Source organism: Bombus huntii, chromosome 8 (assembly GCF_024542735.1).
Source record: "Bombus huntii isolate Logan2020A chromosome 8, iyBomHunt1.1, whole genome shotgun sequence".
Taxonomy (NCBI): Eukaryota; Metazoa; Arthropoda; class Insecta; order Hymenoptera; family Apidae; genus Bombus; species Bombus huntii.
In genome coordinates, this window is record NC_066245.1 from 9,453,839 (window position 1) to 9,471,703 (window position 17,865).

Here is a 17,865-nt window from a genome sequence, read left to right on the forward strand (position 1 = left end):
GTTGGAAGAAAATAGAATCTTCTCGAACGGAGGAAAATAAAGCCTCGCATGTCCGGCATTCGGAAGTTTACGTACAATGACTTATGAATACATTTGAATGCCCGGCACACGAAACTTTTACGTATATATTTTATATGTAAAACATTCTCAATTTCACTATCGTTTTACTACTATCGCGATTATATCGGTAATATTCGCAAGCAATCTAAAATTCTATACAAAGGTTACAGGATATTTATCGCGAAGATATATTTAGTACAATATTAGTATACAGCCTGAGTAAACAGGATAATAAGCGTCAGAAATGAAAATTCAGATTTATTAACATAACGCGTGATTAATTGTTTGAATACTTTGCGAAACTCGATACTTGCAGTAAATATGTCGTAGCTTTACCGTACATTTTCCTATTTGTTTCAAACTTTGCCAACGGAATCACGATTGTCGGACCTCGTTACAGTGTTAATGGAATTCGACAACATTTCTCATAACATACGCAATGTTATTCGTAAAAGGTTTCTACGAGTGCCCGAACATACGAGACATCGTAGTCGCGGAATACGAGAGATTCGCAAAACGAACGGCACGATAAGCGTTATCGATACACTACGCGTACATGAAAAGTTAGAGAGAGGAGTATCGGTGGTCGCTACGTCCCAATTTCCCGACGACGTCGTCGTCGTCTACTTTTTCGAAAAACCTTCTCCCGTCCGACTAGAGACTCGAACCCGAATATATATCCCATTGATATGCAAACTAAGTCCCGGATCGTAAAATTCGCGTAATATCGCGAAGACTTTGCGATCCGACCACCCTGTTCTCCCCCGGTCGCCGAAACTATCTCGTTGGAAAGCGCCTTCCGAGTTACCGGCGGATCGTACGACGCGATTTTATCCCGCGTTATCCTGAATGATACGCCAGTTTAAACTTTAACTTAGCCATAATCACGGTATAAAGCTAAAATACAAACGCCGCTACGTCTGGAACGTCGTTGCACGCGTTCCTTACCTATACATCGATTCGGTGCTTCACCAATCGTATTTCGCGCGTCTGCGTCTTAATTTGCAGCTGGTGGCAGCTAGAAATCCATAACGAGATCTGTGTTTACCTTGGCCGCCGTCGTCGCGGCGCATACTCACTGCCATGGATTTTAAATGGCGAAACGAGTCATCGCGTATCTCCTGCGGCGATCGCTCTTAAAACGATCGCGTCGCGAGTAATGTAAAGATAACTCGCGATAGCGGCCACCTATAATAAAATCGTTCCACCGTCTTCCGCGATTTTTATCGTTTTATTCGCCATTCGGCAAAGTGCTCGCCCGGGTTTCGTTAAATATCTAAAAATAAAATTTACTCGCTGTTCGTCGAGGTTTAGATACGAAATAAAGCAGAAGACAGTCGAGAATTACAAGAAGAGATCGCTAATTAATAACGTTTAACATTACGTTCAAAGATTTGGCGCGATAGTATTTTTGCAGGGATGGTATCCAACGAAAGACCATCCGGCTAACCCAGACCGTTTTTTTCCCCGTAAAGGAGGATTTGCCTTTGCGCAAAATTCTCACCATTTCTATGCAAATGCACGAGCACGCAACACGATATCGGGCGGTGTTACTACCTGCGATGCCAGAGAACTCGGGTCGACCCACGGTCGAAAAATCACGGCCGCAATTGCGCAACCTCTGACCGTGGAAAGAGTTATCCTGCTTACGAGTTACCACCACCGTATCAGCACCACGGTGGCGATCGAGGTGGTTCGGGGTACAGTTCGTGGCATTGTGTGTTTCCATCCTACGAATTTATACGCGGTTGTGCCGAGAACTAAATGCAGGAAGGAACAAAGAGAGGAGAGGCGAGAGGAGAATAAAAGCAAAGAAAAGAAGAAAGAAGAAGAAGAAAAAAAAAGAATAAAGGTAAGCGTGCTCCGTTACAACGGCGAGGAGGAGGTGTAGAGGAAACGGTCGAGGAGAATCTGTTTTGCATATCGACGAATTTACGAGCCGGTCGAACCCGTCCTGTCGCTCAACCTTCTTCTTCCACTTCTTCTGTCCGTTTCGCTCGGAGGGAAGTTTCAACCCCCGAATCGTGTTTTATGATATCGACGAAAAGTCGTCTCTCTCCGTTGTACTTTCTTCTCTGTTCTCCAAACGGCCAATCGGCGCCCTCGATGCAATACCATTCCTCTTCCCTTGGTCTGCTTTTACGAAGAGAGACAGTCTCTCCACCTTTCCCCATTTCGTATCGACGAATTTATTGCCGGCACCGCTCGGTCCATTGTAACGAAGATTGTTTATGATATTGACTCTTCCTTTTATGTTAATCCCGTGTCCGAATGGTTCTGCTTGGCGTACTTCACACACGACGCTCTAGCTTGCACGCGTAACCAAAACGAAACGCTCGTCGTGTATGTGTTGCGTATACGCGTGTGGAACAATGCACGCGTCTCCATACGGACTGCATGTAAATTCGTGTGCGAACTTCTACGCGTCACGGAGGGTTCGCTGGGGACCAACAACTATGTATCGACGAATTTACGAGGAAACGGACGGTTCCCTGAAACTCACGATGCTCGCTCGTCGCGTTATGTCGTCGCTATGCTAATTGGTGCAATTAGCATAGTAAGTATCGGTAAACGAATACGGGCCATCGCGACGCTGTGACGTACGATATCGACGAGGGGTAGAACGACGATATTTGTCGTGACATCGACCGCAATTAGACCCCGGTACGACTGACAAAAACCATTCTTTTCTTCGACTCTTTGTCGCGTTGCTGACTAACGACGTGCACGATGTAATCCTCTCGTTTGAAAAGGGACAAGTAGAACGAACACCATCGTTCCGTTTGTCACGTGCGTAACTTTACGAACGTCACGCGAGACACTCGTAACGGTGTATTTTAACGAGCAAGAAGACTAAATAAAAAAAGAAGGAAACAGACATCTGGCGAACGTCATGAGAAGATAGAAACGTTTCGCCATTGTAATCCCTGGCCTGTAAAGTCGCTCGTAATTTCGCAACAAGCGAGACACCGTATTTCCAGAGAAGTTGTTCGCTGCCTTTGTTCGAAGACACTCAGGAACAGCGTCGAGTCTCATCGGGATTTTCGTGTGGCCGACATTAGGCAAACTCCACCTACCCCTGATTTACTTAATCGACGGGGATAATTAGCATGGCAACTGGCGCGATAGCACGTCACATTCAGTCGCGAACGATATTCCTCGTCCCTCGATTTTCCCTGGTGGGCGCGTTGCACCGAAATCAGGCATTCGTATGTAAACTTTCGACGATCTTCCCGCTCCACGAGCTCGGTCTCGATTTTGTCGATGGTCCGGCGAGCATCGAGGTATCCTCTCGATGGCTGAGAAACGCGTCCACCGAGGGACTTTCCGAGCGGTTTACGAGATATACAGTCGCTCGAACCGCAGTACGAGGCCAACGTAGATTGCATCATGGAATATAGATGGGAGTATAACTTCTCTCTTAAAGGGAGACTGAGAGAGGTCGGAGCAGGGGTTCGCGACGATTCGATACGGAACGTTTTCGGGCCACGAGCGCGTTTAGTTAAGTCATTCGCAGGGATTATGAATCCGACACGGCTCGTGATCCTGACGAGCTTTTTCCTCCGTGGAAAACAAGGGCTGAGTGTTGCACGATGACTGGTGAAATCTCGACGGACGAATATCCATTAAAACGATCGAACGATATCTATCCGACTACGTTGCGTTACAAAGTGTAAGTTTAACAAGCTCCGTAGGAAGGGAAAATTTGCCAGACGTTCTCGAGAATTTCATAAAAATAACGAAGGTAAACACGAAGGGAGATTACGCTTGGCTACCGTTACAAGGGAAGTGCTGCTAAATTTTACATGCCCACCTTCGTTCAACTTCCAACCACGTCGCAACACCCTGCCCTCCCACCGGTTCGTATTACATCCAGGTTTTTTCCTAGACTACGCGATATACAGATTGGTTAATTATCCTTGGCCCTCGACGCGCGTGTCGGTGTGTACGCGCGCATCACTCGAAATTACGAATTAAAATTTCACCGTTTACACCGGCGCGAGAGTCGGGGGCTTTTACGAAAAGTGCGTGGACGTTGTGAAATTCCATTTCTCGTGACGGGGAAACACTCGTCATGGAGCTCGTTACCGTTTTACAACGTGCCGTGGAACAGGCGTCGCGTATCGAAAAAAAATGAAACTCGAATGGTCGTAATTTTCGGTGCTACGCTATGCGCTAATGCGTTTCGGGGATGCGCGATCCGCTTGGCCGCGAGGCTGGAATAAATCGCGCGAGATATACACGGGGACACCGGCTGCCGGCCGTCAATAAACAACAAAGTGTAACTGAAAAATAAAATCTGTGTAAAACGCGCGGATATGGCAAGCGCTGTATCCGCGTGATGCCTTGATGGACGGCGGCGAGAGCTGCGCCGATCGAGGACCGGCGCTCCGATTACATGGGGGGACACTTAACAGCGAAGTACCGGTCGAAACAGCGGTCGTTTCATTGCGAAATGCGGTACACCGGTATGCGGCTGCATGCGCGTTACATTGACTGATTGAGTGGCATTGAATTGAATCGAGGGTGGACGTAGGAAGGGAAACTGGCAAATGCCTGCCCGTTGCAGCGTTGCATCGACCTACGGCTACTATCGAATCCCCTGAACCTCGTGTAATACCCGTTCTCTGTCTCTCTCTTTCTTGCCCTGTGTGGGTTTACATGTGTATCGAGCGTACCGTGCGCTCTTTCTTTTTTCGCGCGAATTCGTGTAAGCCCGGGCCGACCGGTACATGGGGTCGGAACGCAATTACACCTGAGTAATTGCGGAAGCGAAAGAGAAAAAGCGGTAGGCTGTAGGAGAAAGGAAGAGAGAGAACGAGTTCGCGGTTACAACACGGCTGCTCTTCTGTGCTTCTAGTTGACGCGTTATCCACGAGCTTCCCGCCGCAGGGGTGAGACGGAGCCGCTTTCCGCGTGTTTGCGTAACGCCGGCTGACGGAAAAATGAAGGGTGAGCCGCTGGTGGAACGCTTTTGTCGGCACGAGGCATTGATCTTTGAGGGAAAGCTCTTTGAGCGAAGGTGTTCGCGGTAGCTCGCGCGTTTGGTCCACTACGGACCACCGTTATGCGATGAACGTAATAGTTTGATGAATTTGAAACGTTGGAAAAAGGAAGGTTAGACGTAGCAAACACGTGCAACTAAACGTGTACGTGTAAAGAAATAAAGTAAATGTACGAACAAACAGACGAGCAAATGAATCAGGTACGCGTGCTACGTAGGGTACGCGTAGCATCGATGATTTACGTACGATTACGAAACGATTCTTCTAATCTAATTTCTTTTTATGAACGAACAAATCGATATCCTTTGCGTTGGAATCGGCCGGTTTATCACCAACGAAACGAGTCGATATTTCAAATGATTACGGGCTTGGAGGCTTCGTGCGAGCAGTACACAAAGCTGTGGTAATTAATCACAGCGTTCCGGTGAATACCGTCTAAAATTCAGCGAAACAATCGAGGGAAGTTGCGCCCCTGGTATATGCGCAAGTGCCATCCACAGGCGAGTTGGGGCTTGGAGCGCGGCAGCGGCCTTCCAATCCATCTGTAAACTGTCCACTTTGATGGCACGACAATCACACCCTGTTGTAACGAAGCTCCGCGGCGGTATTGTCTCGTTTGCGCGAAATTGTAGTACCTGGCCGTTCGAATGTATCGGGGCGGGTTGCCCGTTGAAAATAAAGATCACTCGGCGTTGATTGCGCCATTGCGAAGTAATCGAGGCACAGGCTGGCGATGGATACCAGTCTTCGGTCGCCACCCCATCTCTCTACGTTGGTACGCGCGTTCCTACGTCGCTATTTTTTCCTCCCTTTTCCTTGCTCTTGTTGTTGTTGTTGTTGTTGTTGTTTCAGTTTTCCATTTACTTTGTTCCACCCCGTTCCATAGCCGAGGAACGAGGAACGTGGGCGTGGAGCAGAGAGCCCCGGTACTTCGATTAACGACGATATGCTACGAAAATTGCATCAACGAGCGACAGACGCGTGGATGGACAGCGTCGCCGCCCCAAAGCGAGGGCGAGAGCCTCCTACTGGAAAAAATAATGAAAAAAGATTTCCGACAGTGCATCCGGGAGTCAATTTTGACGCGCTCTTGTAGGCATTTCCCGTTAATTAGAATAATTTAGGAACGTAATGAAATGCTTCTGCACGCACGATCGACTAATAGGAAAGTAAACGGACGATCCGATTCGAGTCGGACGATATACGTCTCTATTATTTCGTTGGTTGCGGTGCCGGCCATCTCTGCCGGTCGAATTCATTTGATTAAAGAGAGAATTAATACGAATGCCGGTCGGCTTCGAACGAACGAAAATAAACGATATATCGCTCGTTAGCCGAGTACCGAGGCTTCATAATCGTATCGGGTTCCTAATGAACGGAAAAACAGCGTTTGCGCGTTTTAGTTCCGAGCCCCGGCCTCTATTTTAACCAAGTTCCCGATATCACTATAATTTTGTCTACTTGTCGACGGCGCTCGATATTTCGCTAATTCGATTCCGACACAAAAGAGAGCGACGGCGGCGGAATGGTGCGCAGGTGTACACAGCCGCGTACCGCGATAATGCAACGCGCATCGCCGAACACGTGATGGCGGGAAATCGGTAAATCAGAATGATCGATACAGCCGATCAGACGAGGCTAGGATTACGGCGACGCGATTTGTTCGCCAAATTATACCGGCAATCACTGACTGTCCCGCTTAATCGAGTCGTTATGGCTTCCTATATAACGCTGAAAGCCAATAAAATCGCGGCTATTCGTTTCGGGGATATATCGTTCGGACGAAACGGGGGGAAAAAAAGGCTCTTACCGATCGAATGACCGACAGACACGAGAGGGGTATAAAAATATTTTTAATTGCGAGTCCTTGGCCGCGTGGAATCGCATTAAACGCAACTCGCCGACGTGACTAACGCGCTTGTCCGGTTGAAAATCGATCGGGCATCGTGCGTAGCCTGGTCAGCGTGATTTTCAAAATGTTCGAATCCACCAAAAACGGTTACAGGAATTTCTTGTGATCGCGTAATATCCCTATAGGTCTTGAGCCGACGCCAGAGCGCAAGGTTTTCCCAACGGGAGCAACAAGTGTCGTATTCCTCTTATTTTTCGCGTCGCATATATAAGAATATATATGTACCTACCTAGAGAAGCTAGTTGAAATTTAGTGGGCAGTAAAACTTTCGGCGTATATCTCGCAAAGTGGCGGCATCCATCTTGGGAATGGCCGGGACGGTACTACGATTGCCACCAGGAGGAAAATGCAAATTGTCGAATATTTATATGCGACGCTGTTCGGGAATGATTTGCATGTCGGGTCGAATTTCTCCACCGTCGTTGCCGTTCTTTATTCCTCGAATACGGAGTGCCATCTAATCGTCGAACCGAGGGAAATCTTTCCACCGTATATTTCCGCTATCTATCATTAAATGGAAATTTCTGCCGACAGAGTGGAATATTTCAAAGAATAGCTCTAATTAGATCATCGTAGGTATCTACTTTGTTTGGTCTTTTACTTTTTTTTTTTTTCTGCTGCAGCCTTCGATCTTGCGATTACATTATCTCCGTAACGATAAGGTATCAGGCTCTTAATTTCAATACGCTATTTCTAGATCAACCGTTTTTTACTTCGTTGCATCGACGCATCGAGTGTAAGAATAGATCGCGTCATTCGAACTATTTTCTCAGTGCTTCGAAAGTATCGTTCAAAGGCCTCCAGTCGAGCAGATATACAAACCCTGACGTCGTTGTTTTAAACCAAGTAAAGATTATCTAAGGTTCACAGAAGGTCGCGTTAAAGACATTTGAAGATTATAGAGGGTTATATAAAGGTACTTTAAAAGGTTATGAAAGGTCGTAAAGTGTCGTACGAGGGATATTTGTAGGCCAAGAGAGATCGTGACCGTGTCACGTCAAAGATACTCAGGGACACGTGACCCAAGCGATACGTGTTTCGTACGATCGAGAAAGCTTACGCGACGCCTACTATTTGTACGTAATATTAATATTATACTCTCGAGAATACTGTTATTTCGTCTTAGAAAATTTTTATATTAACCACGAGAATTCCTGATTCGAAACTGACTACGAATTTCCAACGAAGTTTATATTGTTTCACGGCGTACAGTAAAAGCACAGAAGCACGATATGACTTAACGCAGGCAACAGTTGCGTTACCCAGCATACCGAGCGAAACCGAAGGGCAACAACGGTAAGCAGCGAAAGCAACGACGCCGATGTTGTATGTACAACAGCCGCAGCTTTCCCATTTTCCGCGACACCATTTCCGCCGCAATATCGCGCGGCCATACACGCCCCATGCATTATGCAACGAATGATATACACACGATATCGCGCATTATGCGAGCGACAGATGTAACAGTCTGTTGCGCTCGTTGGCCGCGACTTACATTTTCACCGAGACGTACGTAGTCTGAGTTCTACCGCGAACCGCCACCAGTCAACCAGGCTTTTTCGTATTTCCTGCCACTGCTCGTATTCGCTCGCAAGTTTACGAAAGAATCGAGCACGCCAAACAGTCGAGAAAGCTGGAAGAAGTACGATTCGGATTTCAAGCACTTGGTCCAAAAACGCGGAAAGCAGGAGAATTTGCATGGGCTCGCATGACATCGCGTATCGGCTGGTGCAAACAGGTTTGCATATGCAATCGTGCCGTATGTCGCGGTAGCTACATATATACACGCGTTACATATGTATCCATAATATATACAGATTTGTATATATATACACATATATATGTACACACACACACTCATATATATATATATAACGTCAAGAAACACGGGATCAGCTTGTACATAATTATGGTTGGTACACACGCATCGCCTGTCGATGTCTGCACATAATGTATGTACCTACATATGTATAAATATATGGACAGGAATCGACACACACAGATGCGCAGGCTTGTGGGTGTGTTGTATATGCATAACGATTATATGCCTATTAGAGGAATACAGGGACGTATACATACATACAATATAGACACAGGAAGGAAGAGGAGTGGGATCACGGGGGATAGTACCATTACTGGTATTGATGAGCAACTGACCGGAGGAATTGGTTCAGCATGTGTGATCGATCTAGCTAATCTCCCTTTGCGGCCGGCCAGATGCTAATCTTCGATCGATATCTCGCTGTGATACGATATTGCGTTAGCGCGGGCAAAAAATCTGGAACTGCTGCAAACTGTTAGATACCATATCTGGCAAGCTACTCGATCCGGCTAACTTCGTGCTCGATGGGGTATCGATCGATCTACGATGGCTTCCGCGATGCTGGAAACACTTTGAATCTACTCACGGCCGACAACTTTGACCCTATTCGCCGAGGCTATTAATGGCATTCGGGAAACAATTTTACCGAGCGGTAGATGACGACGTGCTTCGGGTCTCGTTTCAAAGAGACGGTCGCCTATCCATAAAGCGTTTGTTATTGCCTTTATACTACCTCTCGATACAATCGTAATGCGTTCCACCGTAAAAATTAGGCGGATTATTAGACACGCGTTACGCGTTGCACGAGGTTAAAAAGTGACACGACTCGTTTGTTCGAGATCGTGCGAAATAGAACGTGTCGATTATACCGTTAATATCCACGCGTGACCAACAGCCTCGAATTACTGCTACTAATTAACGCGTGTGATAACCCCTTCGACGAACGTTTGCTACTGGAAGCGCTCCGTATAAACTTTTACGGCAGCCGTTTACACAGTCTACGGTTTCTTTACGACGGTTTCATTACGCTTTTCTCATACGAGAAATTAGAGATCAAGGGTGCATGAAAATTCATCGTGGGCGTCGAGTCGAGACGACCTTGCAAATTCGTGGCAGAAGGCGAGCAACTCGCCTTCGTCGAGAACCAGGAATACCCGTTAATTTTTAATAATAATCGTTCCTCGCTTCCGCCAGCGGTTCGCTTCTGAAAGACGAAACCAGCTAGAAAGTCATTAAGCTTACATCGTCCACGTGCCATCCGCGATCCTTGTGGGGTGAGCGCGTCCTCACCTGGATACGTGGATGCACAGAAGCTTATTATGCAACGGGTGCGTGAAGGATTGCGTCCATTGCGTAGGGTGCACCCCCCTTGCACTTTCGTCGAGCGGAACGGACAAGGTACTTTGCTAAATTAAAGCGCGAACCGCACGCAATTCAGGCTCGCGCATATGCACGCACGCGTCAGACGCACGCACGCACGTACGCACGCATGTTGCGTACGTTTCCACACGTTCGTATTCGCTCGTAGACGCGACCTACCTCGCTCACCTACCGAGAAATTTCGAGCTTGCCGCATCGCATGCTCGTCTCTGTAAATTACGCGGTGCATTCTTCACCTTCTAATCGGAGTTCGCGCGCGGAACGCAGTTACGCGATCGTCAGATAGCGCCAGTAGTTTGTCCGAGGGAAGTATAGATATTCGTCGGGGCAGTTGTTACGTTAAATAGAATCATTAATTAGCAGTCGCGTAGCAAGTATCGTTGAATTTCGTCCGGTTATTTTATCGCGCGAGTTTATCGAGCGAATTGTTCGTACAATTTGCGCGAAGTAACCGGGTTATGGGTTAATTTATCGCCGTATGGAAAAGGTTCTCGAATAATTTGTCCCTAATAGACCATCGAAAGATTTATTAAAAATTCATGTATGCGATCGTTCGTTGGCGTATCATCGATCGTGCTTTTATTGTCGGCTAATGCGGTGTGTGATCGCTGTGGTGAGCACGAAGGGTAGCCGAGGAACAATGAAATGAAAAGCTAGATTTACTTTATTGCGCGCAGGTGTTGTTGTCCGTAAATTATCCTCGGTATATTAATGCCGCGTTGTATACCATCCACGAAAATAAATAATCGTCTTCCCGTGCATCGTCGCTCCAACTATTATCATAATTTTACGGTCGAGTGCGCGTCGAGTGGATCTACGTGTTTCTGAATCGTCACCCGAACGATTCCACGCGCATCGTACACTCCGCAGAACAAATAACGCTATGGTTTAACGGTAATTCGATGTAATCGCGTTTTATCGTTCAGCATTTAAATCGAAATACAGTTTGTTGTCTTTGTGGACTTTTAATCGAATATCAGGCGCCTAGCTCACGATCCCCTTGTAAATCCTGCTCGAATTTTCAACGAGAGGAACGAACTTGCCAATTGTATGGCAATCGATTAAAATATTTTAATTGGGGGTGCCTGCAGTTGGACGTCCTATAACGAATGACTCGTATCAGGGCTGATTGTAAATTAAGCGCGAAACCGCCGTTGATTGGTTTAAAATCAGATCACTACGAATCCGTTCGTCGGTCAGTTGGATGCATCTATCGTTTGTGTGCATCGGCTAGGAGCGAAGAGTGGCAGGAATGCATCGCGCGAGGGAGAGTGCAATAAAGGGTGGCTGCATACAGAGAAACTTCCCTAAAATGAATTACACGGGCGTGGATCCGTTGCCAGGCAACCTTCCTCTCTTTTCCTCTCTCTTTCTTCCCCTTTCTCTCTTTAACCGTAATGCACTCTGCGCCGCCACGGTTTTTGTTTGTATTACAAAATCACCCTGTCACGGACGCATCGTGGCCAGTGATCGGGGAATTTGTAAATTCTGGGTCGAGCCCGGTCAATTGACCCATACCTAAAGCAATCAACCGCGTTAAAAAAAAAAAGGGGGTGGGAGGAGGAGCGACGGGGTGCAGTTTTTATATCGACACGTTTTACACGAAACATGGCGAGCACCGTGACACCCAGGAATTTACCACTTGTCGTTCGCATATCATCCGCGATGACATTATGCAATTACGAGGCCGAAATTTATCCCGAACGAAATTTACGTTTTTCATACTATTCGACGAGCTACAGTTTACGTACGGCGGGCGATAAATTCGGCTCGACAAAAGCCCCGTGTCGAGATCGTTTTCACGGCGGCAGGTACGTTTATTTTCCCCTTTCACACAGATTTCGAAGATTTTTGCCATACGTCGAACGAGCAACGGCACGAGAAGAATACTGGAACGTGCGAGGGGTTCGGAATGAATATCCTTTTCGGTTCCGGCTGCACTCGACACCGAGTTCCCACAACTCGCTCCCCCCCCCCCCCCCCCCCCCCCCCCCGCCCCCCAGTTTCACGGTTGTAACTGCGATTTGCTGTTTCGCGAGCTGGCCTTTAAAGTTTCAACCCTAAAAGTGTTTCACGCTTGGTATCACCCATTGATCGAATTTAAAACTGATGCGTAGCCGAGCTACCCGTTCGGGTGACATCGCTTTGACACCCGGATGTACTGATTTTACAAGCAGGCACGCGGCGGAAACGGATTCTACCAATGAAATTTAGGGTTGAAAAAGAAGAAAGAATGAAAGAAAGAGAGAGAGGGAGAATATACGAATGGAAATTTTCGCAAACAGAGTAGATAGGTTGGAGGGTCTTATTTATCTATTCGCACAATGTCTGCGACGATAAGCGTGACGAATCGCTAGAAATCGTTTCTCATCCCGCAACGCTGTATCAATTAGTCACGTCGATGTTAATGACAAAACATCGCAAATAATGAAAACAATCGAGATAACGAACGCATCTCCGAACAAAAGCTTCGAATAATCGCATTATAGCGGTCGGATTAACGAATAGATCTCGTGACGATCAATTAACGATAATGAACAATAAAATCGTTCAAATGCGATATAGCATTGATAACGATCCGGTTTCCAAGATTAATACCCGGAATGGGGAATACAAGCCCGAAAAGGGTTAGTTCAGGGACTTCCGTTGGCGGAGGTGGAACTGGGTTTCCAGGTAAACGCGCTATAGGATTGCGCAATGGCAGACGCGTTCCTGGACTAACGGCGATTTCGTTGAACCGGTCATTTTCGAGAAACGCGAAAGCCTAGTAGAAGGGTAACGGTGTTGCATTTCACCATGGTGTTCCGTAAGAATTCTGCCGAAGCGCACCGATATGTCGGATTCATTGCGCAATTCGACGAACCGAACTGCCATTCTGCCGATCGATACGACGATAATTCCACCGATTCCCATTTCCGAGTTGCTTTTTGGGCTTGGTCCAAGTCTCGTTCGAATAAGAACCATCCATAGAAATCGTGGAAATTGAAACAGTATACCGTCGATAAGACGCATCAATCACCGTGCAAATAACAGGCAAAGCCGATCTGGTTCGCGCAATAAGCAGCGCCAGACCCGCGGCGATAAAACCACGCAATTCGAATAAAACGAAACGAAAGGACCTTAGCGGTTCGACGATTATTCACGCTATGGCCATTTGTTATCGGCAGATTACCCGCGCAACGTATTGACGAATGGATTAACGTCGGGTTTGCTCAACGCAGCAGATAAGGAGCCGATAAGGGACACGTAATTGCGACGAAACGGCTGCCGACACTTGCCACGGTAGGAGGTCTCTATACAGCGGCGTCGTTCTCGGGCTTCTATCGCCATGTCGCCGAATCGTAAAAAGCTCGGCAGCCGCACGCTTTGCATACGGCACGTCCAATCGCAAAATCCGATGTCACGTTTCTACGTTACCCGTTCGAACGTTTTCTTATCGTGCGCAGTGAGGCTGTTCCGGTTGTTAGACACAGACGTTTCGTTTATTTTATTCGGCCGCGTTTTACTTTATTTCCATCGACGGTGAATAGGTTTCCCATCGGGGTTCGGGGATTAAGTAAATCTGGTCACGTTGGACGAAGCAGGCGGAACGAGCGAGTGTGCGCGAGCTGGAGCGATGCCCGCGATGGATACGCGTTATCTCGTATCGAGTCCCCGGCGTTTTATCTTCCGTGTGTAAAGAAGCGACCCCGAGCTGATACCGAATGGAAACTCGAAGACGGACCGTATTTACAGAGAACTTTTCTCGAAGAGAAACGCGCGTACAAAAGAGCCTCTCTCGCCACGGGCGGCCGGCTACTGCAGTTTACTTTCGTGTAAACACCGAGCTCCCGCGAGTCCCAGCCTGTTATCGCAGGATTATTTCTTTCATTCGTTCCCGACTTAAGGATACTAAGAATAAAATATGCACGGACAGGGCTCTTTGGGAGCCGCGTTTCTTCAGTACCATTCCCTCGGTCGTTCTTCGATAATTAGCCCTGTTAATTGCGAAATATCGTCTCTCTTTTTCTTCCCGCTTCGCAACCACGCCGCGTATACCGATTTAACGAGCGAGCGAGTGAGAGAGGAGCGGAGAGAAATGGTATTAAAAGAATGTTTACGAGAGACCGGTTCTGGTGTTAAAGTATAATAGGACGCATGCCTCTGGGTCTCTCTCTCTCTCTCTCTCTGTCTTTCTTCTCTAAGGCTGCCGGGATTAATATCGCTAATTGTTAGTCTCAAAGGATGCGAAGTATGTCGGCTCGAAAGTCTGCAGGGGGCTAAGGCAACGACTTGGAAAATTAAGGATTAAGACTTCGGGGCTAATATTGCCTCGTCTTGTATGAAACATGGACGAGCTTGCTGTAGGTGGTAATTCGGAGAACAAAGGGGTTTTTGTTCGGCTTAAGAACGTTCTCGCGAACGGACGTTCGAACAAGTTGATACAAATAATGTTTATCGCACTAGCGGAAATTCCGTATACGTGTCTTGGGTATAGCATTTCTAGATAGAAATGTGTTTCTTAAAAATGAACGAGAGCCAAAAATAAGAGTATGAAATATTTTCATAACGAGAAGGTACGAATGCATGTATATGTATAAATATCGGCAGAGACTTGCGAGATCCGTCATGTTTTTAAGATGCGTCTCGACGTATTGTTTTAAAACACCGCGCTATCATTCTCACATTACTGTTTGCTTTGCCTTTGGACTTCCAAAGAGGGAGATTCTCGGATTTATACGATAAGAATGCTCGTTCTTATTCGTCTGCCTCTAAAATATCACATTTCACGTATCGGGTTACGATTTATCAAGTTTTTAGGCATACAGAAAATTTAAAAGGGGGATATCAGATTGCGAGTTGCCGCGTTGTCAAAAGAATATTGACTTTTTCGAACCAACTACGACACTGAGCGTTAAAAAGTTTGCATTAATTCAAAGACATTAGTATCAGAGTCATGAGTAAATATCGGCAAACGACCATAGATATCAACAGCGCGCGATAATAACATTACTAAATATCTTTATGTTAAATATTATCTAATTTTCCGCTCCAACCGGTTCGAGCCACAACGGTTACGCTTTGCGAAAAATATAATACGATCGTTAAGATGTATCCTGTATACTCGACGCGAAGTCAAGTGTTACAGACTACTGTTACAGACATCAACAGACATAATTAAGAATGTATCAACGCGTAATGGATGGTAGCGCTTATCAAGTTCTTTCAGCCGGTCGAAACAGTCCGGTCGCGTCTGGCTCCGCCAAGAGACTTTCTTTTCTTCTTCTTCTTTCTTCGCTGTAAAACCAGCGTCATTTATTATAATGCCTCCGGTCTGCGCCATACATATAAACATCTTGGCCTTTAGAAAGCACAGGGAACGGTTACTTTCACTTTTACCTATTCTATGTATCCGCGCGTGTACCGTATCGCCTGTGTAATGCATGGATCCATTGAAAAGGTGTCGGACGATCCGGCGAGTGTTATTTCCACGGTCACTTTCCTACCAAGTTTTCTAACTTGTCCCATCTCTGAAAGGAAGGTCTCTCGTATCCGTCGATGGGATTTGTGGCATCTTTCCCGTTGTAAACCTATCGTTTTCCTCGCTACGAAGGTTATAAGTTTCCTTGTACGTCGACCAAAAATGATACTTCGATTAAAGATCCTTGGATATGTTTACAACTTGGGGGCAGGAATAAATGTATGGCGGAAAGATTTCTAAAATTACTCAACCTGTCTATGACACACCACGTATGTAATTGCAACGTATACGCGAGAATTGAAATGTTTTTTAAACGAATAGGAACCGAGGAAGGGAGAAAAAATGCGGGCGAAAGATAAAAGTAACCGGTGCACCGGGTGATAGATCTTTATTAGAGGTCGGTGGTGCATAAGTCACGCGACGGGGGGTGACTTTTAGCCATCCTCGTAATTCTTTGAGCACGTACGCCAACCCCATGCGAATGCGTTGCAATAATGGGACGCAATTGCGGCAAATGATCATCGGTTTTACCTCAGGGCCGCTCATAATTCGTGGAACAGGTCTTTACGTGGATTATATAGCAGACTGAAAATCATAGTGATGCGAGTTAGCGAACTACTATTTTTCGTACGATAGTGTTTTAGTCCCATTAGTACAAAGAAATTCAACGGAATTTTGGAAAATATGTCGCGATGCAAAATAAAATTATAACTTAGTCAGATAGTTCCATCAGGGAGCGTACAACGTGAAAAGCTTGTTCGAATTTTGACTTACATGGCTATGATTCTCAGCTCGCCATATGACGTCGTTTAAATTGCACATTGTATTTTCGAACACGATACATCTGTTAATAACATCGGTCTTGCATATTTGCAGAATTAGCTCGGCAAAGACAGCTGGCTCCGTATTCGTAATAATCGGTAATCGAAATGAGTATATACGCATACATTTGAACATCTGTTTCGATGATTTAGGTAATTGCATTAATTTAACGAGAATTGTTTACAAATATATTATAATTATTGTTTGTATATAGCCTTATGGAGTTTGCCAGTATTTCAGGATATAAAATCATTTACAAGTATCGCGGGGATGTAGCTCAGTGGTAGAGCGTTCGCTTTGCATGTGAAAGGCCCCGGGTTCGATCCCCGGCATCTCCAGATTCATTTTTGTCTCCACTACGCGTATGTTTCTTCTTTTTTTGTGCTTTTCATTACAGTAATTCGTATCGAGATTTGCCGTACGCTACAATCTTCCATTACAAAAATATATACAAAGTAACTTAAATCGTAAATTAGCGTAATTCTCTATTTATACGTAGGCATAAACACGCGTTGCCAGGATTAATCACAGAGTAAAATCATTGACACAAATGTCATATAGGGAGACAAGAAACACCGTAATTATGGCATTATAGGCAATCTCGGGAATAAGAAATATGTAGGTTATATTTCGAATCTCGCACTTATACTTTGATTTTTGCGCAATTTAATCCTGATTACCAATAAATCAATGGAAGAAAAAGTAGAAGTCGGTGGTTTATGCAGTGAAATCTGATATTCGCGTAAAAAAGCACGGAGTTAAATTGAAATAACAGGAAGCTGCGGAGCACACGTATAATCATCGATTCCCCTCGAGCGTGCGGTCGTCCGGTATCAGCAATCAAAAGTTTCCTCTCCGTTTTTTCCCTTCTTTTCCATTTTTTGCCTCTCTTTTTCTTTCTTCTCGGAAGCCTCGCAACTGCCGTCCATCGACCGGACCGACATTTTACGTTTCACGAAGCCAGAAAATCGCGAAATTCGCAAGGATTTTATTAAGGTTTCCCGATTTAATTTTCCGAGGATACAGGACACTACTATTAAACGACCGGAACACGTTTCCCGACGTCAACGCGAGCCAGTAATACAATAACCGTGTTGTCACGCTGACAGAGAGGCAATTTTAGGATTTCAGTCAACACAGCCCTCGAGAAACTCGCGAAACAAACGTTCTCCACGCGTTCGAAACTAAATTTTAATTACTCTACGTCGCGTGTTTCCGACCAATAGCTCGCCGAGCCACGCTCGCGAACCCACGTAAAGGAAAATTCTTTTCCCGCGTTCGATTAAATACCGAGGCAAATCGTTCGGACCGTCGCGTTTCTTTCATCGGTGGAAAACAAAGGCGAAACACCAATGGATATATGTTCGCATATCGGAAGGTAAACGGGTTGAGGGATCGCGGA

General features: G+C 46.0%; 1 non-coding gene across 1 annotated transcript; it reads left to right on the top strand.

Moving 5' to 3' along the window:
• Positions 1–16,729: 16,729 nt before the first annotated feature.
• On the top strand, positions 16,730–16,801 carry Trnaa-ugc (transfer RNA alanine (anticodon UGC)). The gene has a single exon. It is a non-coding gene; the product is annotated as a tRNA-Ala (tRNA).
• The last annotated feature ends 1,064 nt before the right edge of the window (positions 16,802–17,865 follow it).